This window comes from Rhinoraja longicauda, chromosome 24 (genome assembly GCF_053455715.1).
Source record: "Rhinoraja longicauda isolate Sanriku21f chromosome 24, sRhiLon1.1, whole genome shotgun sequence".
NCBI classification, from domain to species: domain Eukaryota; kingdom Metazoa; phylum Chordata; class Chondrichthyes; order Rajiformes; family Arhynchobatidae; genus Rhinoraja; species Rhinoraja longicauda.
In genome coordinates this window covers 11,910,278-11,937,613 of record NC_135976.1, presented here as the reverse complement: position 1 = coordinate 11,937,613, position 27,336 = coordinate 11,910,278, and the positions used below count along the sequence as shown (strand labels likewise).

General features: G+C 45.5%; 1 protein-coding gene across 4 annotated transcripts in view; it reads left to right on the top strand.

Moving 5' to 3' along the window:
• The window catches only part of LOC144605427 (synaptotagmin-B), a 549,186-nt gene that overhangs the window by 214,982 nt on the left and 306,868 nt on the right, over positions 1-27,336 (top strand). The window contains exon 1 of one of the 4 annotated variants that reach the window (XM_078420667.1): positions 27,247-27,264. The exons of the other annotated variants lie outside the window; for them this stretch is intronic. The gene's annotated coding sequence lies outside the window, so the exon portion shown is untranslated. Of the gene's footprint in view, positions 1-27,246; positions 27,265-27,336 lie in introns of those variants that run through there. 4 annotated transcript variants of the gene reach the window in all.

The following is a 27,336-nucleotide window of genomic DNA, read 5'->3' as shown; positions in this document are numbered from 1 at the left end:
TCCTTCAATCTTATCTGCCACTTTATAATCCATATTCTTTATCTTCCTCTGCTTTAGATATTTATTCAGTTTTCCCATAAGAAATACAAGAACCTTGCCTGTGCTATTTCCTATAGAAAAGTACTCCACGTGCTAATAAACAGCATGGTTTTACAGCGGTAGAGTTGATGCCTTACAGCGCCAGAAGCTTGAGTTCAATCCTGACTACGGGTGCTGTCTGTATGGAGTTTGTACGTTTTCCCCGTGACCTGCGTTGGTTTTCTCCAGGAACTCCGCTTTCCTCCCACATACAGGTTTGAAGGTTAATACGCTTTGGTAAGAATTGTAAATTGGCCCTAAATATGTGGGATAGTGCTAGTGTGGGGGGGATCGCTGGCCGGCGTGGACTCGGTGGGCCGTAGGGCCTGCTTCCGTGCTGTATTTCTAAAACTAAAACTAAAGCCTTCCATAAAGAGTGGAAGGAAATCTATCTTCTCCCCACTTTCAAAGGGAAAATTCCAAATGAATAATCTTTTCTCTTTAAAGCTGGAATATGGAGAAAGTAATTGTTAATAGAATCAATTTCTAAAATAGTTAAACAAGAAATTTGCATTTTATGCTTCGCATATGTAAACCAAATTACATTTGAGAAAGATTTCAGCAGTAATTTGCTATATAGAGATATATTTATTCTCCAAATTGTTTTGAAAGGTAGAGATGGTGACTACTGAATCCTCGTGGGAATAGAATAATGGTGTTTTAACCAACTATAGTAGGTGATACATAAAGAAAGCTCAGAATACTATTGAAAACTATGGCAATGAAAAGTGCAATTGATTGGCTACTCAGAGGCTCTATAAGGCTTTGGTCAGACTACATTTGGAGTATTGTGAGCAGTTTTGGGCCCCATATCTAAGGAAGGATGTGCAGGTGTTGGAGAGGGTCCAGAGGAGGTTTACAAGAAAGATCCCAGGAATCCTTGGGTTAACATATGATGAGTGTTTAAAGGCACTGGGCCTATACTTACTGGAGTTTAGAAGGATGAGGGGGGACCTCATTGAAACTTACAAATAGTGAAAGGCCTGGATAGAGTGAATATGGACATGATGTTTCCACTAGTCGGAAAGTCTAGGACCAGAGGCCATAGCCTCAGAATAAAAGGACGTACTTTAGAAAGGAGATGAGGAGGAATTTATTTAATCAGAGGGTGATGAATTTATGAAAATCATTGCCACAGATGGCTGTGGAGGCCAAGTGAATGGATACTTTTTCAGCGGAGCTTGACAGATTCGTGATTAGTAAGGTGTCAGGGGTTATGGAGAGAAGGCAGGAGAATGGGGTTGAGAGAGAAAGATAGATCAGCCATGAGTAGATTTATAGGCTAAATGAGCTAATTCTGCTCCAAGAACTTATGAACTCATGAAGTTATAAAGGGGTTTTTGGGTGCAAGACCATAGCTTCCTGACAGTGGAATCACAGGTGGGTAGGGTATTGAAAAATACATTTAGCAAGCTTGTCTTCATTCTAGGAGTTGGGATGTTGTGGTGCAGCTGTACAAACCATTGTTTTGGTCATACTAGGGAGCGTTGAATGTAATCAGTCCAATTGGGCTGAAAATTATGTGCATTCCCTCTGACCCATTGTGCTAATCATGTTCAATTTAAATCTAGTTTATCACAGACCAGCAGTGGTGGATTTTAACTCTGCCATCCAGCCATTTAGCTCTGTCCGCTCACATATTACTCTTGAAGTCTTAGATGGTTGCCATGGAAGGAGAAGACCCAAATTGAGCCATGTCGCTGGTGTTAAAATCACAACCTCATAGGTTTAAGGTGAAGGGGAAAAGATTTAATAAGAATCTGAGGGGTAACATTTTCACACAAAGGGTGGTGGGTGTATGGACCAAGCTGCCAGAGGAGGTAGTTGAGGCTGGGACTATCCCAACGTTTAAGAAACAGTTAGACAGGTACATGGATAGGACAAGTTTGGAGGGATATGGACCAAAGCGCAAGCAGGTGGGACTAGTGTAGCTGGGACATGTTGGACGGTGTGGGCAAGTTGGGCCGAAGGGCCTGTTTCCACACTGTATCACTCTCTGACTCTATGACTCTATAACTGAACGTTTAAGAATTTATGTTGGATTTTCCAGGTCTTGAATTGCATCAAGCGTTTGATATGTTAATCACATTGTCTTTCTCTATGAAAATGGCACAGCTTTCAAATTAAATTCGGGTTATTACTGACAGCTGCTAACAATAAAGTAAAATTCATCAGAACATTGCAAGGGAATTTTTGTTTGTAGTAGGCTACTTGAATGGAAAATGTAGGAGATATAAATGGCGCAATGGTTTCATAATGCAGGATAATTTGACATACAGTGCATTCAGAAAGTATTCAGACCCCTTCACTTTTTCCACATTTTGCTACGTCACAGCCTTATTTTAAAATGGATTAAATTCATTTTTTTAATCATCAATCAGTACTTTGTTGAGGCACCTTTGGCAGCGATTACAGCCTCAAGTCTTCTTGGGTATGACACTACAACCTTGGCACACCTGTATTTGGGTAATTTCTCCCATTCTTCCCTGTAAATCTTCTCAAGCTCTGTCAGGTTGGATGGGGAGCGTCGATGCACAGCTATTTTCAGGTCCCTCCAGAGATGTTCGATCGGGTTCAAGTCCGGGCTCTGGCTGGGCCACTCAAGGACATTCACAGACTTGTCACGAAGCCACTCCTGTGTTGTCCTAGCGGTCTGCTTAGGGTCATTGTCCTGTTGGAAGATGAACCTCCACCCCAGTCTGAGGTCCAAAACGATCTGGAGCAGGTTTTCATCAAGGATCTCTCTGTACTTTGCTCTGTTCATCTTTCCCTCGATACTGACTAGTCTCCCAGTTCCTGTCACTGAAAAACATCCCCACAGCATGATGTTGCCACCACCATGCTTCACCGTAGGTATGGTATTGGCCAGGTGATGAGCGATGCCGCTTGGCATTCAGGCCAAAGAGTTCAATCTAGGTTTCATCAGACCAGAAAATCTTGTTTCTCATGGTCTGAGAGTCCTTTAGGTGCCTTTTGGCAAACTCCAAGCAGGCTGTCATGTGCCTTTTACTGAGGAGTGGCTTCCGTCTGGCCACTCTACCATAAAGGCCTGATTGGTGGAGTGCTGCAGATATAGTAGTCCTTCTGGAAGGTTCTCCCATCTTCACGGAGGAACTCTGGAGTTCTGTCAGAGTGACCATCGGGTTCTTGGTCACCTACCTGACCAAGGCCCTTCTCCCCCGATTGTTCAGTTTGGCCGGGCGGCCAGCTCTATGAAGAGTCCTGGTGGTTCCAAAGTTCTTCCATTTAAGAATGATGGAGGCCACTGTGCTCTTCGGGACCTGCAATGCTGTAAAAAATGTTTTATACCCTTCCCCAGATCTGTGTCTCGACACAATCCTGTCTCGGAGGTCTACGGACAATTCCTCCGTCTTCATGGCTTGTTTTTTGCTCTGACATGCACTGTCAACTGTGTGACCTTATATAGACAGGTGTGTGCCTTTCCAAATCATGTCCAGTCAATTTAATTTACCACTGGTGGACTCCAAACAAGTTGTAGAAACATCTCAAGGATAATCAATGGAAACAGGATGAACATAAGCTCAATTTTGAGTATCATAGCAAAGGGTCTGAACACTTATGTAAATGTGATATTTCAGTTATTTATTTTTAATTACTTAGCAAAAATTTCTAAACACCTGTTTTCACTTTTTTATTATGGTGTATTGTGTGTAAATTGTTAATAAAAAAAAAGAATATAATCCATTTTAAAATAAGGCAGTTACGTAGCAATTGTGGAAAAAGTGAAGGGGTCGGAATACTTTCTGAATGCAATGTATTTCCTATGCCATTCCTGAGCAGGGTATGCATGATTCCAATTTCAACTCAAAGTTTTCATTCCCTCACCATTTCATATTCCTGATATTAGCCAGCACTCAAACTCTCACACATAGTCATCAATTCATACAGCATGGAAACAGGCCCATTGTTTGGACCAACTTGCCCACACCAACCAACATGTCCCACCGACCTACGTTTGGCTCATATCCCTCTAAATCTATCCTATGTACCTGTCCAAATGTTTTTTTTAAACAATGTTATTTCAATTGCAAACCTGCTTGGTGCAAACATTTGTATAAGCTGGTTTAAACCGAAGATAGACACAAAAAGCCAGAGTAACTCAGCGGGACAGGCAGCATCTCTGGAGAGAAGGAGTGGGTGTTGTTTCAGGTCGAGACTGAAGAAGGCTCTTGACCCGAAACATCACCCATGCCTTCTCTCCAGAGATGTTGCCTGTCCCGCTGAGTTTTATTCCAGCTTTTTGTGTCTACCTTTGTGCAAACATTTAACCCCTGAAAGAAAGTCTCCATGCAGAAATATATTTTTCAAAAGGTTTAAATTTCACGAATTTGGAATGCAAACAGTCCAAAAGGATGTTGGATTACATTTATTGCATTACAGACAAAATGTGCATGAAGGAACTGCAGATGCTGGTTTAAACTGAAGATAGACACAAAAAGCTGGAGTAACTCAGTGGGACAGGCAGCATCTCTGGAGAAAATTGTGACGTTTTGTGTCGAGACCCTTCTCCAGTTACTCCATCTTTTTGTGTCTGTCCTCTGCATTGCAGAGTTGGCCCCTGGAGGGATCCACGTTGTATCTCATTTGGCATTAATTCCGTTTCAATTGAGATTTGTTGATTCTCGCTGTTCAAGGTCATGAACACTTGATAACTGCTTCTATCTACAAAACCTTTTATTAGTTCCCATCCCATTAGTTGCTTGTGGTGTTCCATTTACTGCGGCAGAAAACAAATCTTCCCAATGGGCAAGGTAATCAGCAGGGAACCGGGGGAGTAGGAATCGCAAAGGACTCTGTGTGAAATATTCTTCTACTAAGGGCTCGAGGCTCTGAAAATGCAGTAACTTTTATTTTTAAAAACAAAAGAAAAATAATTAACATTTTTAATCATTTGGGTTCCAGATATTTTGGTGTGGTAATTTGAAAGCCTGACACTGGCAAGATTATAGCGAAATTTAAAAGCAAAGTTCCTATGGGTCATGATTTTCAATACCATGTAAGCATAGAATAATTAGAGTAAAGAATAAAATAACAGGTAATCATTTTTGTGGGGTTTCAATTTTAATTAAAAATATGATGAAAGATAAAAAGGTACCTTATTGCTTCACATCTTTGCCAATTCTACTTTGTAACACTTAACATGAAGATTTATGGACAATCATTTCCATTTTTTTCACCTATAATTTCTTTTCAAAAGCTTAAAACCTATCATTTAATCAGATCTGGTGCGCATGATAACCTTATTGGAATGAGGATTAATGAATTATGCTAATTTGACCTACTTTAAAAATCTGATTCAAGACTAATTGGAAACTGGCTTTTTCGCAATGAATTAAAAGTCCTATCCTTTGCAAAACTTAGCGCAGTGCTTCAGTGCACGAAACATCAGTTAATTAATCATCAGTAATTAGATCTAATTGTCAACTGTCATTTAGCAAGTTCGAAAGTAATTCTGTCAATATAACTTTTCAAAATCCTCTGCTTGCATGAGGAAATGTGTTTGGTGTACATGCTAACAAAGGAATTACTGCGGAGCACACATACGTCGGAAAAGAAACCATTTTGGTTATTATCCCAATGCAAGACCACAGTCACTGTTTGTCAATGGAGCAAAGGAGGAGCCAGCGTGGGGGGGGGGGGGCGCTGTGAGGGAGGGAGAGGGGGGAAGAACAATGGAAGACCAGGCATGGGCTGACCGCCGGGAGGAGGGCTGGGGGAGGACAAAGGAGGAGCCGGCAGGGGAACTTTGTAACTTTGTCAGCGCCGTTTATCTGGCGACTATTTGCATACCTTGCAAGCAAAGCATTTCACTGTGCCTTGTCACATGTGACAACAAAGTATTCCATTCCATTCCATCCTAATGTTAAATGTTGTCATGCTTGCAAGTGTACTTCCTAGTACACTTTCCCCAACATATTGCTCAGGAGACCAGTTACATGTCCCATCAGGCCTCCAGTGAGGGGAGGAGGTGGGTGGGCCAAGTGGGTTGGATGGGAGGGGAGAGGCAGTCTGTGGTAGGGCACAGAAGCACACGGTGTAAGAGGGGAACTGGTCTTGGGTCACCCATGGAGGCTGGGAATTGGTGACTGGCGGGCAGCAGTGGACAGGAATCACAAGGAAATACTGTATGTAGAAGCATTAGTGGAACATTTGCGTCCCATTCCTGTTCGTCATTCAATAAAATCATTGATCCTTTGCACTACTATCTTTCCCAAATCTATTTCCCTTAATACCCTTAACAACCAATTGCCTCACTTTTTTAAAATTTAGTTTATTGTCACAAGTACCCTGGTGCAGTAAAAAGCTTTTTTGTTGTGTGCTATTCAGTCAGCGGAAAGTCTAGACATGATTACAATCAAGCCGCCCACAGTGTACAGATACAGGATAAAGTTTAACTGCAAGATGTTTAGTGTTTAGTGCAAGATAAAGTCCAGAAAAGTCTGATTAAAGATAGTCCGAAGGTCTCTAGTGAGGTAGATGGTAGCTCAGGGCCGCTCTCTAGTTAGTGACTAGATGGTTCAGTTGCCTGATAAAGTTGGGAAGAATCTGTCCCTGAAACTGGAGGTGTGCATTTTCACACTTCTGTACCTCTTGCCTGATAGGGACCTCGTCCTTGATTATGTTGGTTGTCTTGCCGGGGCAGCGTGAAGTGTTGAAGGGGTTAATGGAAGGGAGGTTGGTTTGTGTGGTGGTCTGGGCTGCATCCACATTTCTCTGCAAGTTCTTGTGGTCTTGGATGGAGCAGTTGCCAAACCATGCTGTGATGCATCCCAATAAAATGCTTTCTACAGTACTTCTGTGGAGGTTGGTGAGAGTTGTTGGTGACATTCTCCGGAGTGATCTTGGGTAGAGGATTCCAAAGATTTGCTGCCCTTTGGGTGAAGATTTTCTTTTAATCTCAGTTCCAAATGGCCAACCCTTTATTTTAAGACTGTGACCCCTTTAGTCTATAAACCAACTCTGCTCTGAAGAAGGGTCTCGACCTGAAATGTCCCATTCCTTCTATCCAGAGATGCTGCCTGTCCCACTGAGTTACTCCAGCATTTTGTGTCTATCCTCTGCTCTTATCCTGTTGGCCGCCATCTCAATTTTGTACAGTTCAGGATCAAGGAAATATTGGGAAGACCGTGTGGAAAGTATGAGGGAGGCTTGAGGGAGGCATTGAGAGGAAGGAGAATCATGGCTGTCATCAAGAGAGGTGGAATGGGAAGGTCAGCATCAGGTTGGGATGTCCAAAGCGGTAGAAGAAGGAGCAGGGAGGGTGGAGGGGGGGATAATGCAGATTGTAGGAGGTTGGTGGGGTGGGTGATTAGATGTGTTGAGGAATGGCAGTCATTCAGTGTGGGAAACAGAGAATGATACAGGTTCTATCTTGCATGCAAGTAGCCCAAAGCTGCAAGATTGGTGAAACATTCTCCTGGGAGCCCACCAACATCAGGAAGCCCTCGAGACCAAATTCCTCTGAGGTGCTCCAAATGGAAGATTGCACAGAGTATGAAGCCATCATGTTCCTCCCTGAAATCTCATCGGCGGTGCCTAGATAACTCACATCTGAAAGAGCCTGGACAAATATAATTGGCATGGTTTCAACTGGAAATGGTCATAAATGTGATTTACTCTGAGAGCATCAATGTGAAACCACCCAGCAACTTGAGCTCAGAAAAGAATTGTTCACAAGATTGCTGTGGAAATTTAAAAGTGCAGATATATTAACACCAGCAACAAATTCTGCAACACTGTACACATTGCTGAGGTAATTGTTTGATGAGAACTTAATTAACGACACAAAACAGAGCAGGAATTCAATGTAAACATATGTCCAACTGGATTTTAATTCTTTTAACCAAAACAAAAATACCTGAGGCAAATAAGAACAAAAGAACTCACATACTAAAGCTATTTTGGATTTCCGTTCTTCCATGAAGCATGACCAATTTCTCCAATCAGTCTGAAGAAGGGTCTCGACCCGAAACGTCACCCATTCCTTCTCTGCAGAGATGCTGCCTGTCCCGCTGAGTTACTCCAGCTTTTTGTGTGTACCTTCTCCAATCGAGGATTTTGTTTTTTAACTTACTGCAGCCATCCTCCAAATGACATTTGAATAACCCCGTGGAGTTCTTCTAGTGAATTCTTCTCATCTTTGGTGGGTTTTATCTTCCATCTGATCATTAAAATGAGTGGACAAAGGTTTGGGAGATGGGAGATATGGAGGAGAGAGAGATGATGGGGAGAGAGAGATGTGGGGGAGGGAGAAGTGTGGGGGAGAGAGAAGTGTGGGGGAGAGAGAAGTGTGGGGGAGAGAGAAGCGTGGGGGAGAGAGAAGTGTGGGGGAGAGAAAGATGTGGGGGAGAGAGAGGTGGGGGAGAGAGAGATGTGGGGGGGCAGAGAGATGTGGGGGGAGAGGTGATGGGGAGGGGCGGTATATGTGGTTATCCATTTTGTGTCAGAACCAATTAACCGACATATGTCTTTGGAGTGTGGGAAGTAACCAGAGCACCTGGAGGGCACCCACGTGGACATGGGGAGAACATGCAAACTCTGTACAAACACCACCCGTAGTCAGGATCAAACCTGGCTCCCTGGCACTGTAAGGCAGCAACTCTCCCGCTGTGCCACCGTGCCATCCCCTATCCTACATACATGGGGGCAATTTACAGAAGCCAATTAACCTACAAACCCGCACGGGCATGACTTTGCAATGTAGGAGGAAACCCGTGCAGTCACTGGGAGAATGTGTAAACTACGTACAGACAGCACCCATAGTCAGGATTGAACCTGGATCTCTGGTGTTGTGAGACAGTAACTCCACCAATACACCACTATGCTGCCTACCCAAACATCCCTTCCAACAGCAGCTGTGAATCCAATTCTTTACTAACGCTCCCCAAACCACCAGCAGAGTCTCCAATAACTGGCTCTGACCTTCCCCCCAGATCAAGGTCGATGGTTTATTCCCAGCTTCGAGATCTACAGCGTGGCCTAGCTTCTCCCAATTGCTTGAGCTGAGACTCTGGGCCAACCAGCACATTATCATCACTGCTGCACAATTTGTATACTGGTTGCACTACTTCAGTATTCAGCATGCTGCAATTGTGGTTTGAGACAGTGATCTTCATGTCTTCAGTCTGAGGAAGGGTCTCGACCCGAAACGCCACCTATTCCTTCTCTCCTGAGATGCTGCCTGACCCGCTGAGTTACTCCAGCATTTTGTGTCTACCTTCATATCTTTACTGTTCATTAATTCTTCCCTGTGCATTCGACTATCCCAAGGATAGGATTCTGTGATTTTCTGTCTGTGGGATGAATATGAAACACAGAGGGAGGTTTTCTTTCTCGCTTTTAGATTATTATTTTTTTTGTTTTAAGCTTCAGGGGTCACTATTATTTTAACTCCCTGGGGTATGGTATTATTTTGCACCAATATTAGGGGCTAATTCTGGACAAATGGTATCTGTGCTTTTATCTAACTGGTTTCAATTTAAAGAATCGTTGAACTTTGCCAGTGACCTATGACTAAATGGAAGTTAGATTGAAGTTAGGTGTGCAAAATTGGTTACGTGTTGGGGTTGTGAGGAGTTTATTCTAAACTAACATTAATCTGATATCCCTGTGCTTTTTAGTTTAGTTTAGAGATACAGCTTGGAAGCAGGATCCAAGAATCCTTGGGCCCACCAAGTCCACAATGACCGTATACTGGTGCTATCCTACAACCTAGGGACACTTTACAGAAGCCAATTAACTCAGAAAACTGCGCGTCTTTGGAATGTGGGAGAAAACCAGAGCACCCGGAGAAAACCCATGTGGTCACAAGGGGAACGTGCAAATTCCATACAGACAGTACCCATAGTCAGGATCGAACCCGGTGGCACTGTGAGACAGCAACTCTACCACTGCACTGCACCTATGTGGCATGCAAAATCCCCATAACGGTTCACAAGTCTGAATAGTGATTCCACTAACTTTAACAATTTAAAAAACTGATTTTAACAGTTTTAAAATTGTGCTGTTGCATCTTCAAAATGAATTGTAAAACCAAAGGCATTCGCCACGTGAAAGCAACTATTTGAAGAACTCAACTGGTCATGTATCATCCGTGGAAGGAAATAGACAGACTACGTTTTAGATCAGGACCCTTCTTCAGACTGATGGAGTGGATGTACAATATGATAAACCTATTCTCCACTGGGTGACTCTTGTTGGTAATATTCCCATTTGTGCGAGAATGACAAATAACCGTTAAATAGCCCTTTGGTCAGTACAACAGCATTTTAAACCAAAAATCAAATTTCGGGGCTATCTCAAGCTTGAAAGGTCCTATCCCTTTAGAGCAATAGTGTAGCACAGTGGTAGAGTTGCTGCCTTACAACACTAGAGAAACTGGTTTGCTCCTGACTACGGTTGCTGTCTGTATGGTGCTTGTATGTTCTCCCTGTGACCGCATGTGATTTCTTCGGGTGCTCCGGTTTCCTCCCACACTCCAAAGACTTACAGGTTTGAAGGTTAATTGGCTTCTGTAAATTGTAAATTGTCCCTGCTGTGTAGGGTAGTGCTAGTGTAGCGGATTGCTGGTCAGGTGGCTCAAAGGGCCTGTTTCCACGCTGTATTTCTAAAGTCCATAGTAAATAAGATGGACGCATATGGTGTACAATTCCAAATTGTCTCATTTGCCCAAAGCATTTGATGCTCTGCTGCTTTTGTTTGAAGAAAAGACATTCCATTTAACTTCAGATATTCAGAAACTCGAAGGATCAGACTGAATTGCATCCCTGTCATGCTACCAGCTGCCAGAGTTATTAATATTTTATAATCATACAGATAAAAGCCGATAGCTCCACAGACCTTTCAGACTCCACAGTGAATTTCTGAAACCGTCTGAGCCTGTGGCTGTTGGGTTTTGTAAACGTGTTGTTACATTCATCAGATTGTGGCCAATGTCTTAATTTGTGGGCACATATTTTCACTTGGCATGGCTGCTGGTTCACAACACAACGATGTCACAAACATGATACAAGCAACATATATAGTTAGACAAGAAATGACTGAAACAGGGAGTGCAAGTAATTATCAGACTCCAGATCAATAGTTGATCTGCTACGATTAGGCAATTTCTCTCAGCATCATCTTGAAAACAAAAGCATTCAGGGATTGAGTTTTCTTCCATGTTTCACAGCCTATGGTTTTCCTCCTTTTCATCTGAAAAGACAAAAAATTGCTCCGTTCAGCACAGAAATGGAGGATTATTGGTCCCATTCCTGACTGCAAGTGAACAGATCTGCTCCTAGACTATGTTTTGGTGACATATGAATAGCCATCACCTCTCTGTTTTGCTGTGTTTGTTCTACTTTTCTGTTCTACATTTCTGTTTTCCCTATTTTGAACTGAATTGAATTGAAAGATACTGCATGGAAACAGGCCCATCGGCCCACTGAGTCCACGCCGACCATCGATCGCCCATTCCCACTAATTCCATGTAATCCCGCTTCCACATCCAGCAGCCAGTTGACCTACAAACCCACATGTCTTTGGGATGTAGAGGGAAAACCATGCAGTCACAGGGAGAATGTGCAAACTCCACACAGACATCAAGGTCAGAATTGAACCCAGGTCTCTGGCACTGTGAGGCAGCTGCTCTTCCAGGTGCACCATTGTGCCAGCCTCGTGGATAATTCCCATGTTGACACCATTCTCCTCTATATCTTTGCAAATGTCAATTTATTCTATAGGAAAATAACTGCAGATGCTGGTACAAATCGAAGGTATCAGCATCTCAGGAGAGAAGGAATGGGTGACGTTTCGGTCGAGACCCTTCTTCACTTTATTCTATTGCTGATTGAGTTTTCACTTTAACCTTTCGATTCCCAAATGGTGTTTGTGTATCTTCTGAAGTAAATCTTCTTGCATCTTTTTGGCTATGATGATTTTGACCCAGACAGTGCATTATCTTCCAGTGAGCTGTCAGCTGTGACTAATCAATAGTGATTTATCGTTTGCTGCATTTATTTAATCACTTGAAGCCAGCCCCAGATGATTTGTCGAGAAAGCATGTGTAATTACTATGGTAGACACAAAATACTGGAGTAACTCAGCGGGACAGGCAGCATCTCTGGAGAGAAGGAATGGGTGATGTTTCAGGTCGAGATGCTGCCTGTCCCGCTGAGTTACTCCAGCTTTTTGTGTCTATCTTCGGTTTAAACCAGCATCTTCAGTTCCTTCCCACACATTTTGTGTGTAGTTACAATGTTGTGTTTTTATTCTAATTGTATTCATTATAGCTGTGGCTTTATCAACATAGTGAAACTTCACAACCATTGTTGTTTACCATGGAGTAAGTCACGTAGTCTTAGTTTTAGAGATACAGCTCGGAAACAGGCCCTTCGGCCCACCGGGTCTGCGCCGACCAGCGATCCCCGCACATTAACACTATCCTAAACACACTAGGGACGATTTTTTTTTAACGTTTACCAAACCAATTAACCTACAAACCTGTACGTCTTTGGAGATTGGAGAACTTGGGGCAAGCAAAGGAAGTGTTTTGAGGGCAATTAGTATTACAGTTGAGGAGGTACTGAACGTTGCAACATATATGAAGGTAGACAAGGGCCTGATCAGATGTGGCCATGGACACTGAGGGAAGCTAAAGAAGAAATTGCAGGTGGCCTGGCTGAGATATATAAGTCATAATTAAATAGGGGAGAGCTGTCGGAAGACTGGAGGGTGGCAAATGTCTTTATTTAAGAAGGGCTGCAGCCATAGGTCCATAGAAAGCCTGGGAACCATAGGCCAGTGAGCCTAACATCTGTGGTCAGAAAGTTACTAGAGAGTATTCTGAGGGATAGGATATACATGCATTCAGATAGACAAGGGCTGTTTACGGACAGTCAGCACGGTGTTGTACCTGGGAGATCAAGTCTCACGAATCCGATTGAACTTTCGACGATGTAACCAAAATGTGGATGAGGGCAGAGCTGTCAAATGTTGTATGTATGGATTTCAGCAAGGCAGTTGACACAGTTCTGCATGGTAGGCTGCTCTGGAAGGTCAGATGGCATGGGATCCAGGGAGAGCTAGCCGACCAGATAGAAAATTGGTTTCATGGAAGGAAGCTGACAGTGCTGATGGAAAGTATGGAAATTTTAATCCTTAGAGGTAATCTTTGCACTATTGCTAGCGTGATGCATGGGTTATTCTGTACCTTTGCCAGAGGCACTTCCTACAACAAACTTCCTTCTGTAAGGATTGATTACATACAAATATTACTTTTTCTATGTTGGCATATTATTTTTCAGCTGAAAAATTATGCTTTAGATTTAGTTATTTGTCCTTCCACAGATGCGGCCTAACCCGCTCCACTGCTTTGCATTTTATGTTGCGTATGCATTTGGTTGTTAATTCATTTGATGATGCAGCAGCTCATTTATGGTTCAATAAAAATCACTATTCAGCTTTCAGAATCAGCCACATGGACATCACTTTAGAATAATTAAAAAATATATATATATTTATTTTTATTGAAGGAAAGATACAATACGAATAACGTAATGCATTAAATTCCCCTCCATTTTGTTTTTTTATATATAACAACAAAAATAACCATCACCCACCCTCCCTGGACACCCCTTTGCAGCTGATGTGTTCGCAATACATCATATCACAAATACAAATGCACAATTTGACAGCAAAACCTCTCCATTCTTCCAAGGCGCAGGCCCATAGATATCTACAACATGTCAGATGGTTCAGGATACACTCATTCATTATGCATCAGCCATCCTGTGAGGTAATCGGCAATTGTGTAAACAAAAATAAGTAAATAAATAAAAGTAAAACATAATTAAAGGCAGATCCCCAACTACAATCAGTCAGTGTATGGCGAGTCCGAAAACTTGTTGGTTGTAGAAGAAGTTTATTGCAACCGCAATATTCGAATACAGAGTTAAACAACAAGGTAAAGGACAACCATCAAAAACTTACTGTCTTCTTCGAAGACTTCGCCGAACTGAACATTTCGGGCGCCAAAAGCGCACATGACCACGCTGGCCAATCAGCGATGTCGCTCCCTGGACCAATCCCCATGGTCGCGTTCACACGTGACCTCGCTGGCCAATCCGAGGGTTCGACGACCTGGACCATTCTCTATGGTCGCTACATGACCCCCCCCAGAAACCGAGGTGCGGAACCTAGCAGGGAGCCGGATTTCGCGACCATAACGAGTTCGGAGAGGGACAGCCTGAACCACAGGAGCCGGGGGTTCCGGACTTGGAGGAACTGCCGGAACGGGGGGTCCTGGAGGAACTGCCGGAACGGGGGGTCCTGGAGGAACTGCCGGAATGGGGGGTCCTGGACTGAGCGGAACTAACGGAGGTCGGCCTCTCCTAGGGGTTTGACCGACCAGGACTGGTTGATCCGGATCCAAATGTGCAGGTTTGAGCCGGGACACCGAGACGAGCTCACTCTTGCCGCACATGTCTAAGGTGAAGGTAGCCGTTCCCTTACGCAAAACCCGGAACGGCCCTTGATAGACCCTCTGCAACGGGGCGCGATGGAAATCTTTTCGCAGAAAAACAAACGCACAGTCCTTCAGGGAAGGCAGTTCATGTACCATGGGACACCCATGACGTGAAGTCGGAACTGGAGCCAGGGAGCCCACCCGTTCCCGGAGAGATGCTAACACTGAAGGGACTGTAGGCAGCTGGTCTGAAGGGTCCGGAAACAAATCTCCGGGTACTCGAAGTGTCGAGCCATATACTAGCTCCGCGGACGACGCACCGAGATCTAGCTTAGGAGCAGTCCGGATGCCCAAAAGAACCCAGGGGAGCTGGTCTACCCAGTCCGGGCCTTCAAGCCTTGCACTGAGGGACGCCTTAAGTTGACGGTGGAACCTTTCTACGAGTCCATTTGCCTGGGGGTGACATGCAATAGTGGGTTGTAACTTGGAACCGTACAGTTCTGCGAGCGCGGCCCAGAGGGACGAAGTGAACTGTGGCCCCCTGTCAGTGGTAATAACTGCCGGGACCCCGAAACGAGCTACCCAATGAAGGGCCAAAGTCCTGGCACAAGACGCTGACGAAATATCAGACAATGGGAAAGCCTCTGGCCACCGGGTGAACCGATCCACCACCGTGAGGAGGTGGGTGTAGCCCCGGGAGGAAGGCAAAGGCCCGACCAAATCCACGTGGATGTGGAAAAAACGAACTGCTGGGACCTCGAAATCCTGTACGGGGGGGCTGGACATGGCGTTGGACTTTAGCGGTCTGACAGGGAATGCAGGAACGCGCCCAACCCGCTACCTGTTTCCGTTGGCCATGCCAGACAAACCGAGCTGCTACCAAAGCAGAGGTGGAGCGGATGGACGGGTGCGCCAGCCCATGAATGGCATCGAAAACCCGGCGCTGAAGGGAGGGCGGTACTACCGGCCTGGGACGGGGAAGAGAAACATCGCACCAGACTTTTGTGCCTTCCGACCCACAAGCTACCTGAGCCAACTTCAATCCCGAAGTGGTGGACTGGTATGCCGAAGCGGTATCCGCTAGAAGCTGTGCCTCAGCAAGCTCCTGGGGATCCACCTCGCAGTCCACCACCGAAATAGGGGAAAAAGCAGGTCTAGACAGGGCGTCAGCAACGGCATTAAGCTTACCCGCGACATGACGGACATCGGTGGTAAATTCGGAGATAGCAGTCAGGTGCCGCTGCTGGCGGGCCGACCATGGGTCAGACAATTTAAAAAATGCAAATGTTAATGGTTTGTGGTCCGTAAAGGCCACAAATGGGCGGCCCTCAAGGAAGTACCTGAAATGACGAACAGCTAAATAGAGGGCCAGAAGCTCTCGGTCAAATGCGCTATACTTCAGCTCAGCCGAATTTAGTTGCCGGCTGAAAAACGCCAAAGGCTGCCAACGGCCACCGACCTGCTGCTCCAGAGCCCCGCCCACCGCCACGTCAGAGGCGTCAACCGTCAGGGCCGTGGGGGCGGAGGGGCTCGGGTGGACCAACATGGTGGCGTCTGCCAAGGCTGCCTTAGCTGCTGTAAAAGCCGACTCTGCGGTCGGGGACCATATCAACTCTACCGGTTTTCCCGCAAGGCACTGGAAGAGCGGGCGCATGACTCGCGCAGCTGCCGGAACGAACCTATGGTAGAAGTTAACCATGCCTACGAACTCCTGTAGCCCTTTTACTGTGGTGGGCCTGGGAAATGCCCGGATAGCCTCCACCTTCTCGGGCAAAGGGGAGGCGCCGGCAGGGGTAATTCTGTGCCCTAGAAAATCAAGAGCAGGGAGGCCGAATTGACACTTGGAGGGTTGGATAATGAGCCCGTGGTCTTGGAGCCGCTGGAACACGGTCCGCAAGTGGACCTGGTGTTCCTGCACTGAGGGGCTGGCGACCAGGATGTCGTCTAAATAAATAAACAAAAAGGGTAAACCCCGGCCCACACGGTCCATCAGTCGTTGGAAAGCCTGTGCCGCGTTCTTTAAACTGAAAGGCATATGCAACCATTCAAACAACCCGAACGGAGTAATCGTTGCAGTTTTCTGTATGTCCTCCGGTCGCACCGGAATCTGGTGGTATCCTCGCACCAAATCGATTTTGGAGAACACCACCGCTCCTTCCAGCCCAGACGAAAAGTCCTGTAGGTGCGGTATGGGGTAGCGATCAGCCGTGGTGACAGCATTGAGACGCCGATAATCGTCACATGGTCTCCACCCCCCAGATGCCTTGGAGACCATATGTAACGGCGAGGCCCACGGGCTGTCAGACTGACGGACAATTCCCATTTCCTCCATCTTCCTAAATTACGCCCGTGCCACCACCAGTTTGTCTGGCGGTAGTCTCCTGGCCCGAGCGAAAACGGGAGGGCCTTCGGTGCGGATGTGATGGACCACGCCGTGCTTGGCCGAAGGCGTGTCAAAACGTTGAATGAGCAGCTCTGGAAACTCCGCCAGGATCTCAGCATACGAGTCAGGGGCCGCGACGACGGCCTGGACAGTAGGGCTGGGCGGGGAGGCGATTGTCAGAGCGACGGGCTCCTCTCCGGCGGAGGGTCGGAGGTCGTTACCGTGGACATCAGGGACCAGTGAAAAAGCCCAGAGAAAATCTGCGCCCAGGATCGCTTGTCTGACGTCAGCTATGATGAATGGCCATTCGTACGTGCGGAGGCCTAACACAAGGGACATCTTCCGTATACCGAAAGTGCGAATGGGGCTGCCATTAACCGCGATGAGGGTGGGACCTGTCTTACCCGTTCTGGTTTCGAGGTCGGTCGGCGGCACTATACTGACGATGGCTCCCGTGTCCACCAAAAATTCTGTGTCCGTGAATCGATCATGGACGTAGAGGCGTCGGTTCTGGCCAATCGTAACTGCCCCTATGTACGATCGGCCGAGGCATTTCCCGCGAAGGTACAAGGTGAGCGGCAGTTGCGGGATTCGCTACCCCATCGTAGGTGATAATAGCACCAGCCGCGCTTGTGCGGATCTTTTTGGCGGGCTTTCGGAGAATTGGCGGGAGACGCGGCGCCATCTTGATGTCGCTGTGGCGTGGTCACTGATGTCGAGACCTTGTTGATCGAACCGCTTGCCTTGTTTTTAGCCGCTATGAGCGCGTCCGCTTTCGCTGCATATGCTTCGGGGTCCTTAAAAGAACAATCCGTGAGCAGCAGTCGGACATCCTCAGGAAGCTTCTCTCGGAATGCCTGTTCGAACATAAGGCAATCCGTATGCTCACCGGCTAGCATCATCATTTCGGACATGAGAACGGAAGGCCGTCGATCTCCAAGATCCGGTAGGTGCAGAAGTCTTGCAGCGCAATCATGCCTATTAAACCCGAAGGTTCGCAGTAACACTTTCTTCATGGCCTCGTACTTGTTTTCCGCAGGTGGATTAATGATGAACCGCATCACGCGCGTGGTCGTCTCCGACGATAGAGCGCTGACGAGGTAGTAATATATCGTGGAGTCGTCCGATATCTTCTTTATATGAAATTGAGCTTCGGTGTGGATAAACCAAGATTGCGGTGAATGCGTCCAAAACCACGGAAGGTGAACGCTTACCGCGCTTAACTCCGGTGTGCCCGGCGCGGCAATCAACAACGAGGCGTCGTGTTCCTGCATAGTCGGTGATCGTCCAGATCACGTCGGGGTCACCAATATGGCCAGTCTGAAAACTTGTTGGTTGTAGAAGAAGTTTATTGCAGCCGCAATATTCGAATAGAGAGTTACACAACAAGGTAAAGGACAACCATCAAAAACTTACTGTCTTCTTCGAAGACTTCGCCGAACTGAACATTTTGGGCGCCAAAAGCGCACATGACCACGCTGGCCAATCAGCGATGTCGCTCCCTGGACCAATCCCCATGGTCGCGTTCACACGTGACCTCGCTGGCCAATCCGAGGGTTCGACGACCTGGACCATTCTCTATGGTCGCTACAAGTGGGTAGTTCTTTTAGATTCTCAAAGTATGACAGAAAAGGTTCCCATTTTGAATAATTAATTTGATGATGCTCAGTTATGGTTCAATAAAAATCACTATACAGCTTTCAGAATCAGCCACTAAATATCACATGGACATCAGTTTAGAAGAATTTTTAACCACATCTTTAGTTTTTAGTTTTAGAGATACAGTGCGGAAACAGGCCCTTCGGCCCACCGGGTCCACGCTGACCAACGATAACCCGCACATTAACACTATCCTACACACACTAGGGACAATTTGTTTTTTACATTTTCCAAGCCAATTAACCTGCAACCCTGCACGTCTTTGGCGTGTGGGAGGAAACCGAAGATCTCGGAGAAAAGCCATGCGGTGACGGGGAGAACGTACAAACTCTGTGCAGACAGCGCCCGTAGTAGGGATCGAACACTGGATCTTCAGCGCTGCAAGCGCTGTAAGGCAGCAACTCTACCGCTGCACCACTGAGTACCGCGCCCTACTCCCTGCATCTACTCCCTTTGATGGAAACATTCATCTAATAAGGGGCTATTCTTTCCCTGTTACTGTGTGACATGCTCATAAGTGTGTGCAAACATTGCCATGAGTTTCCTCAACCTTGTTTCACGAGGTTGAAATCACTGTTCTTCAACGTCTTCTTTCAATAGCGCTGTAGCTTTTCATACCTCTAGTTTCCCTCAGTCTGAAGAGGAGTCTTGACCCAAAATATCATCTTCTCAGGTTTTTTCCTGATCCGCTGAGTTACTCCAGCATTTTGTGACTATCTTCTTTCAATTCTACGGTTTTCTTTACGTTTTAATGTACAAGGAACAAAATAATGAATGTAGACTTTACTTTAGTTTGGGGACGCTGCATGGAAACAGGCCATTTGGCCTTCTGAGACCACCCTGACCCATTCACACTAGTTCTATGTCATCCCACTTTATCATCCACTCGCTAAAAATTAGGAGCAACTTACTGAGGCCAATTAGCCCACAAACCCACATGTCTTTCGGATGTGGGGAAAAAAAACGGATCAACTGGTTTAGAAGAGTGAGGGGGGACCTCATTGAAACATACAGACTGGGGAAAGGCTTGGATAGAGTGGATGTGGAGAGAGTCCTGGACTAGAGGTCACAGCCTCAGAATTAAAGGACATTATTTTAGGAAGGAGATGAGGAGACATTTCTTTAGTCAGAGGGTGGTGAATCTGTGGAATGCTTTGCCACAGAAGGCTGTGGAGGCCAAGTCAGCGGATATTTTTAAGGTAGAGATAGAAAGATTCTTGATTTGTACAGGTGTCAAATGTTATGGGGTGAAGACAGGAGAATGGAGTTCGGAGGGAGATATAGATCAGCCGTGAATGAATGGCGGAGTATTGATGGGCCGAATGGCCTAATTCTACACCTATTCCTTATGACCTTGTAACCGGAGAAAACCCACGCGGTGAGAGGGAGAACTTTAGAGATACAGCATGGAAACAAGCCCTCCGTCCCACCAAGTCCGCGCCGAGCAGCGATCACCCTGCACACCTACACTATCCTACATACACACACTAGGGACAATTTACAATTTTACCGGTCATTAACCTACACACCGGTACATATTTGGAATGCGGAAGGAAACCAGAGAACCAGGAGAAAACCCACGTGGTCACAGGGAGAACGAGCAAACTCTGTACAGACAGCACCCATAGTCAGGACTGAACTAGGATCCCTGGCACCTGTGAGGCAGCAACTGTACCACTGCGCCACTGTGCCGCCCCGTGATACAATGTGTACTTGAGAATACAGTGCGCAGGGAAGTGATTTACAGACAAGCATACTTGTACCTAGCAATATATTTCATCTCCTATCCATTACCTCCACAGATTGTGTCTGACCCGCTGATCACTCCACCACTGTGTTTTACTCAAGATTCCAGCATCTGCGGTTCATACAGCAAGGAAACAGGCCCCTTGGCACAACCCGTCCATGCCGATAAAGATGCCTCACCTAAGCTAGTCCCATTTGCCCACGTTTGGCCCATATCTCTCTAAACCTTTCCTATCTGTGTACTTGTCCAAGTGCCTTTTTGGAAGTCTCCTTGTGTCTCCATATCTTTCTTTTATCAGTTTTACAATAATATAACATCAGGACACTAACTCTTTTTGTACATAATAAATTTCAGAAATAAACGTATGAGCGAGACTGTGCTGGGATACATCTGTGGCTAGGGGAGATAACCACTGAATGAACCAGAGTCTTTAATGTTGAAGAATGTGCTCACCCTGACTGGCACCAGCTTTCTCATCCCTGTGGCAAAATCTGGGAATTATTTGTCTGTTGCAGCCACCACACCAGTAGTTGCGTAACCACCCTCCCATATCCTGCAGAAGCAATTACCAATGGCCATTAACAAATACACAAGAAAGTAAGAAATAGGTAGCACAAGAAACTGGAGATGCTGGAATCTTGAGCAAAGAGCAAAGTGCTGGAAGAACTCAATGGGTCCAACAGCATCTGTGGAGGGAATGAGGGGATGGCGTTTAGGGCCAAAACCCTTCTTCAGATTGATGGAGTAGACGGGGGAAAGAGATCTGGGGATGATAATTGAGGAGGCCAAGAACAGAAATGTCAGTTGGGAATGGGCACGGGAGTTGAAATGTTTATCAACAAGGAGCGGTACAGTGGTGAAGCGGTAGAGTTGCTGCCTGACAGCTCCAGAGACCCGGGTTCAATCCTGACTATGGATGCTGTCTGTACGGAGTTTGTACGTTCTCCCTGTGACTGCGTGGGTTTTCTCTGGGTGCTCCGGTTTCCTTCCACACTCCAAAAACGTACAGATTTGTAAGATAATTGGCTTTTGTATATTGTCCCTAGGACGTACGATAGAACAAGTGGATGGGTGATCGTTAGTCTGCGTGGACTCTGTATGCCGAGGGGCTGGTTTCCACACTGTATCTCTAAACAAAGCTAAGTCCCAAAGATTTTTAACGGTTATGGGCAATAAATAAGGAGAGGGACAGGCATATGCAAAAGGAATAATGCATAATAACCACATCTTTACTTCTGCCAAAAAGATAAAACTGATCTTCTCTAGAGATAGAAATGCTATCAGACTCTCAACTCATTTAAGTGGTCATCTTGGTTGCCCATGCTTGACATTAAATGAGCATATCATTTTTTTTAAATGGATTAAAACTGAAAATAAACAGTGAAAAAAGTTGCCACGGGTGTGTAGGATAGTGTACAAGGGTGGTTGCTGGACCGGTGTGGACTCGGTGGGCTGAATTGGCCTGCTTCCATGCTGATTCTCTAAAGTCCAGAAGTCCTTCAGAGACAGAACGCAAGTGTTTAATGAAATGGTCACCTCCTCTACGCTTGGTCTTGTCGTTCGTTGTAAAGGAAGTCCCCATTGGGACCACCAAATGCAATGCACGAGGTTGAAATTCAGGGGACTTAAGGAAGGTTCTTACTTCACTCAGAACATGTTTGAAATCTGGATGACACTGTCTGAGGAGGTGATGGAGGCCGATATTCTCACTGCATGTAATCAGTGCATACATGAACGGAGAGGGCCAATGGCATAGTGGACAAAGAGCTGAGTGCTGGAAAATAAAGCCATGTAATTGTTGGCTGGCATGGACATGATGGGCCGAAGGTCCTGTTTTTGATGCTGTATCACTTTGCAACTCAAAGACACCATTTTAATCTTTTCTCTCCCAGCATGAAATCCTGCCAAAGAAGTGCTTCAAAAATGTCTATTAGAAAGAGAATTGACCCTTTAAGAGAGTTCCTTCCAGCGGGTGATAATACCGCTGGCCTTCAATAGCCACTTTAAATCGACATGCACAGCTGGGTGCAAGCTGCCTTTGGAACACGGAGGATCAAACTGTGCCTCACAATGACTCATTAGCTGAGAATGCGAATGCCAAATAAGGCTTTCACTGTAAAACCAGTGGGGAAACATTCAAGATTGCCCAGTGTGCAAGGAAGCAACAACTAGAGAATTCAATACGTTACTCCTTCCATTACTACAAGCTGAATCACTTCACAACAAGCAATAGAGTTAGATTTAGCTCTTAGGGCTAAAGGAATCAAGGGATATGGCGAAAAACCAGGAAGAGGGTACTGATTTTAGATGATCAGCCATGATCATATTGAATGGCGGTTGACATTGTCCGTAGATTGACCAAGTTAAACTGCCCATTCTCATCAATAAATTAACTATTGATAGTGTAAGAAAATAACTGCAGATGCCGGTACAAGTCGAAGGTATTTATTCACAAAATGCTGGAGTAACTCAGCAGGTCAGGCAGCATCTCAGGAGAGAAAAGGGTGACGTTTCGGGTCGAGACCCTTCTTCAGACTGATGTCAGGGGACGGGACAAAGGAAGGATATAGGTGGAGACAGGAAGATAGAGGGAGAACTGGGAAGGGGGAGGGGAAGAGAGGGACAGAGGAACTATCTAAAGTTGGAGAAGTCAATGTTCATACCGCTGGGCTGCAAGCTGCCCAAGCGAAATATGAGGTGCTTAACTATTGATGCTCAGCTCCCGTTTGCTTCTCACTTTGGGATCTAATTTAGATGGTTTCTGTTTGCATACTGAATTCCAGAAACGTGAGAGAGACACATAATTCCGGAGTAACTCAGCGGGTTAAGCAGCAGTTCTGGAGAAAAGGAATAGGTGACGTTTTGTGTTGAAAATTTTCTGCCATGGAAGAGGGAAACTACGAAAAGGTACAAAGAACAAATGAAGGAAAGGTTTGCAAAGAACAAATCATGAGTACTGAATCCACATGGATTAGGATTTATCACTGGCCAAATGAGGAAAGTCATGGAAAAAAGGAAGGGCAGATTTCTGGGTTCAACAGATTTCTGAGTTCAGCAGATTAGCCCAGCTAGTCTGAAGAAGGGTCTCACAAGTTCACATTACATGAGTAGAATTAGGCCATTCGGCCCATCAAGACTACTCCGCCATTCAATCATGGCTGATATCTGTCATTTTCCTGCCTTCTCCCCTTAACCCTCAACACCCGTTCTAATCAAGAATTTGTCAACTCTGCCTTAAAGATATCCACTGACGGCCTCCACAGTCCTGTGTGGCAATGAGTTACACAGATTAACTACCCTCTGATTAAAGAAGTTCCTCCTCACCTCCATCATGGAGTGGCAACTCGAAATGTCACCTATTCCTTTTCTCCAGAGATGCTGCCTGACCTGCTGAGTTACTCCAGCATTTTGTGTCTATCTTCGGTGTAAACCAGCATCTGCAGTTCCTTCCTACACGTCCAGAGGCGTGAGAGACTTGGACCCCTGGATTTCTTTGTTCATCAATATTCCTTAGTGCCCTGCCATTTACTGCATACGTCCTAACCCTATCAGACTGCCCAAAATGTGTCATTTAATTAAATTCAATCTGTACAAATTTATAATCTGATCTATATCTCATATGTAGCCCTGAACAGCCCTCTGCTCTATCTAAATCACCTCCAATTTTCATGACATTCGCAAACTTGCTAATCATACCTCCTATATTCACAGTGGTGCAGCTGTAGAGTTGTTGCCTCAGAGCACCAGAGCCCCGGTTTGATATGGACTAGAGGTCTGTACGGAATTTGTACGTTCTCTCTGTGACTGTGTGGGTTTTCTCCGGGTGCTCAGGTTTCCTCCCACATTCCAAAGACGTGCAGGTTTGTAGGTTCGTTGGCTTCTGTAAGTTGTCGCCACTGTGCAGGATAGAACAAGTGTGCTGGGATCATTGGTTGGCGTGGACTCGGTGGGCCGAAGGGCCTATTTTCACGCTGCATCTCTAAAACTGAAAACTAAAACATCCGTGTTAATATCCAATCAGGAAAACATTTTTCCACCACGGCCCTCTTTCTCCAATCACCAAGGCAATTTTACATTCAATTAGCTGCTCGCCTTAGATTCCATCTGCTCTAATCTTCTGGACTAGGCTATCAAACAGGATCTTGCCAAATGCCTTTACTAAAGTCATTATAGACAACCACTACAACCCTGTCTCCATCAATCTCCTTTGTTACCTCCTATATGCAACTCAAATTAGTACAACAGGACTTTTTGCTTCCCCCCCACTCAAAACTATACTAATTATGTCTAATCTGTCCCTGCATTTGTTTTGGCCTTTTCTTACCTGCAATCCCCCCCCCCCCCCCCCCCTCCTCACCCCCACCTTTATTTTCAGTCTGAAGAAGGGTTCTGACCCAAAACATCACCTATTCTTTTTCTCCAGAGATTCTGCCTGACCCGTTCAGTTGCACCAGCATTTTGTATGTATCCTGCTTTTCCAATTATAAATAAAACCTGGCCCTTACACTTTTCCCCAATAATTTCTCAACCACTGACATAAGGCTCACCAGTCTGCATTTCCCTGGCGTATCCTTGCTGCCCTTGTGAAATAAACACTAACATTAGCTACAGTATCCTCTTGTCTTCTGGTACTTTGCCTGTGGGTATCAAAGACGCAACAATCTCCACGAGGCCCTCAGCATATTCCTATAGCATTCCAGCGTAGATCTCATCCAGTCCTGAGAATTTGCCTGCCATTGAGTCATAGAGTCACCTGTCATAGAGTCATGGAGCATAACGTGGAAACAGGCCCTTCGGCTCAACTTGCCCACACCGGCCAGCATGTCCCATCTACACTAGTACCACCTGCCTGCATTTGGCCCATATCCTTCTAAACCTGTCCTATCCCTGTACCTGTCTAAATGTTTCTTAAACGTTGCAACAGTCCCTGCCTAAACTACCTCCTCTGGGAGCTCGGTCCATACACCCATCACACTTTGTTTGAAAAAGCAACCCCACAGGTTCCTATTAAATCTTTCCCCCCTCGCCTTAATTTTTTTCTGCTCTACAACATGATTGAAAGGCGGAGCGGACTTGATGGGCCGAATGGCCTAATTCTGCTCCTATCACTTATAGTCTTATGAACACTCCCCAGGCCCTACCAAAGGCCTGTTTTCATGCTGTTTGGCTTAATGACTCTATGGGGACATTTTGCTATAATAACCATCAAGTTATTCTTTTACATTTAATGTAATACATGTTTTTACTGGAGCATAGCTTTTGTTCTCATGGTTTGATTTTTTTCCACTGCATATTTTTTAAATCAATTAAAAAAAAATGATATGCCCATTTAATGTCAAGCATGCAGCAACCAAGATGACCACTTAAATGATTTGAGAGTCTGATAGTATTTCTATCTTTAGCGCAGATCAGTTTTCTTTTGGGCAGAAGTAAATAAGATTTGTTCATGCATTATTCCTTTAGTTTATGTCTGTCCCTCTCCTTATTTACTGCCCATATAACACTTAAAAATCTTTGGGACATAGTTTTGTTCAGAGATACAGTGTGGAAACAGGACCCTTGGCGTACTGAGTCCGCGCCGACTAACTTGTTCTATCCTGCAGACAATTTACAGAAGCCAATTAACCTACAAACCTGGAGATAGATACAAAAAGCTGGAGTAAATCAGCGGGACAGGCACGGTAGCGCAGTGGTAGAGTTGCTGCTTCACAGCGAATGCAGCGCCGGAGACTCAGGTTCGATCCTGACTACGGGTGCTGCACTGTAAGGAGTTTGTACGTTCTCCCCGTGACCTGCGTGGGTTTTCTCCGAGATCTTCGGTTTCCTCCCACACTCCAAAGACGTACAGGTATGTAGGTTAATTGGCTGGGTAAATGTAAAAATTGTCCCTAGTGGGTGTAGGATAGTGTTAATGTACGGGGATCGCTGGGCGGCACGGACGTGGTGGGCCGAAAAGGCCTGTTTCCGGCTGTATATATATGATATGATGATATGATATCTCTGGAGAGAAGGAATGGGTGACTTTTTGGGTCAAGACCCTTCTTCAGACGTTCTCGACATGAAACGTCACCCATTCTTTCTCTCCAGAAATGCTGCCTGTCCCGCTGAGTTACTTCAGCTTTTTGTGTCTATCTTCGGTTTAAACCAGCATCTGCAGTTCCTTCTTACACACTAATGTACAAAGCTGTATGTCTTTGAAGTGTAGGAGGAAACTGGATCACCCAGAGAAAACCCATATGGTCACAGAGAGAACTTGCAAACTCCATACAGACAGCAGCCGTAGTTAGGATTGAAAACGTGTCTCTGGCGCTGTACAGCAGCAACTCTACCGCTGCGCCACTGTGCTGCCCTATTTATCAAAGGAAACAGTCACATTGTTATGGCGTCTATTGAGCATAACCTCCAGGCAATGCTTACTGCGAGAATAAACCTTCCAAAATATATGAAGGTCACTATCATATTAAACATTTATACAACCCATTTTAAACCAAAGTTGGAAGCGTATCTCAAATGATTTACTCAGCTATTCACAGATGTAAAACATATATTTTGCACAGGGTGACATTGCCTGAATTAAAGACATTCTGGTTTAAGTAAGCATTAAACAATTCAAGTTCCAAGAACAAAAGGTGGCACAGTGATGGTACTGGTACAGCTACTGCACCACAGCGCCAACGACCTGGGTTCCATCCTGACTTCGGATACTGTCTGTGTGGAGTTTGCACGTTCTCCCTGTGACCCCGTGGGTTTTCTCCGGGTTCTCCAGTTTCCTCCCACATCCTGTAGATGTGCAGGTTTGTAGGTTAATTGGCCTCTGTTAATTGTCCCTAGTGTGAAGAGAATCAGCAAGTGGGATAACATCGAGGGTGATCGATGGTCAATTGGAGGAACAGCACCTCATATTTCGCGTGGGCAGCTTGCAGCCCAGTGGTATGAACATTGACTTCTCCAACTTTAGATAGTTCCTCTATCCCTCTCTTCCCCTCCCCCTTCCCAGATCTC